Here is a 1,580-nt window from a genome sequence, read left to right on the forward strand (position 1 = left end):
GAGTGCCAAAAATATTGTTTATCCAAAGTTTGCATGCTTGTAACTCAAGAAGTACTGCAGATATCTTCATATCTGTTTAGATTTTGATTCTTAACAAACATTTCTTTTGTTATCATCAATTTCAAAGCCTTGTGTGATTCATTTCCAGAGATATGAGGATCTCAATGTGGCTAAAATTGCACAAATTTCAGTCAAAAACCAAACGTGGTTCACTTTGCATACCTTGATACTTTGTTCTTTCTGAGTGCCAAAAACATTGTTTATCCAAAGTTTGCATGCTTGTAACTCAAGAAGTACTGCAGATATTTCTATATGCAGTTGCATAATCACTCAGGCCAGTCCCAAACGAAGCAAAGATGGTAGATGAGCTCTGAATTGGTGCCGCAGCGGCGTAATGAATCAGTGTATTTATTTAGAGCAATCTTCTCCACCAGAATGGCCCGACTCAATCGCTTCGTCGTGTGCGCATAGCCGTCTTCGTGAAGGTAATTGCTCCAACCCGTGCTGTGATAAATGATCCTGGATGAAGTATTGACCGCCTCAGGATTTTGATTAAAGGCCTTCGGGGCAGAACATGTCTTAATGAAAGTGAGGAATAAGCATTCAAGGTAGCAGCGTCCACTCGCTGATTACGTGTGGATCTCGAGTGAGAGGAGACGCTAAATTAAAGTCTCTTCTTCGCTGATAAACATGTGCTGTATTTCTTAATGGTGTAAGCAGAGGATGTTATTAGCGTCGTTATGGCCTGGAGAAGGTCAGCGCTAATCAGTTTTGATTCGGATCCAGAATCTCTCGAGGTTCGCCGGTCAAACATTAGAGTTTATCGCATTTAACACTACCGGTCTCGCCTGGTTATGCAAATGCATCTGTCTTTAAAGTATTATTAACAGGATGTGAGCATTAGCAAGTGAAATAACATCAGATTTACAATAAGTGCCATTTGGAAGAGCTTAAGGCGTCACTCTTGAGAAAGCAATAAATCTGTCCAATTCATCGCTTCGTCAATCGCAGGTTAATCGCCCGTCAGATGTGCCGCGGGAAAGAATCATGCGTAGAATCTCTTTAACATCTCAATAGTTTCTCCTAGATGGATATGGAGTAAATGGAGAAAAAGGCTTGATAATCTTGACAACGACTCAGATGTTTCTGACTCTTGTAGCTCTACAGTCTCATTGTGTGATTATCGACTCATTTGTGTCTTTTTTTCCTCTAGAGGGTTTAAGAGAATCATTCATTCTCGAAATTGCATCTCAAAAGTCTCCTGAGAATATTTATATAAATGCTCATAAATAATTATTAAATGATCTCAGCTGCATTTATTGTTTTTAACACTCTAATATAGATAACACACACACACACTGTAAAGTAAATCAAACAATTTATTGGAGTGTTTCATTAGAAGAATACTATTTATACTTAAACATTTCACATTTAATTCACTGCATTACTTTCCATTTCTTTTAAATTATTTGTGAAATTTACTAGCAATTTCTGAGGGCAAAATACTGTGTGTGATTAATAAAATGAATACAAAATTAATAAAAAAGATTTTTATATTGTTAGTACAACAGGATTTTGGA

The sequence above is a fragment of the Sinocyclocheilus rhinocerous genome, unplaced genomic scaffold (assembly GCF_001515625.1).
Source record: "Sinocyclocheilus rhinocerous isolate Xijiao unplaced genomic scaffold, SAMN03320098_v1.1 scaffold4552, whole genome shotgun sequence".
Classification (NCBI taxonomy): domain Eukaryota; kingdom Metazoa; phylum Chordata; class Actinopteri; order Cypriniformes; family Cyprinidae; genus Sinocyclocheilus; species Sinocyclocheilus rhinocerous.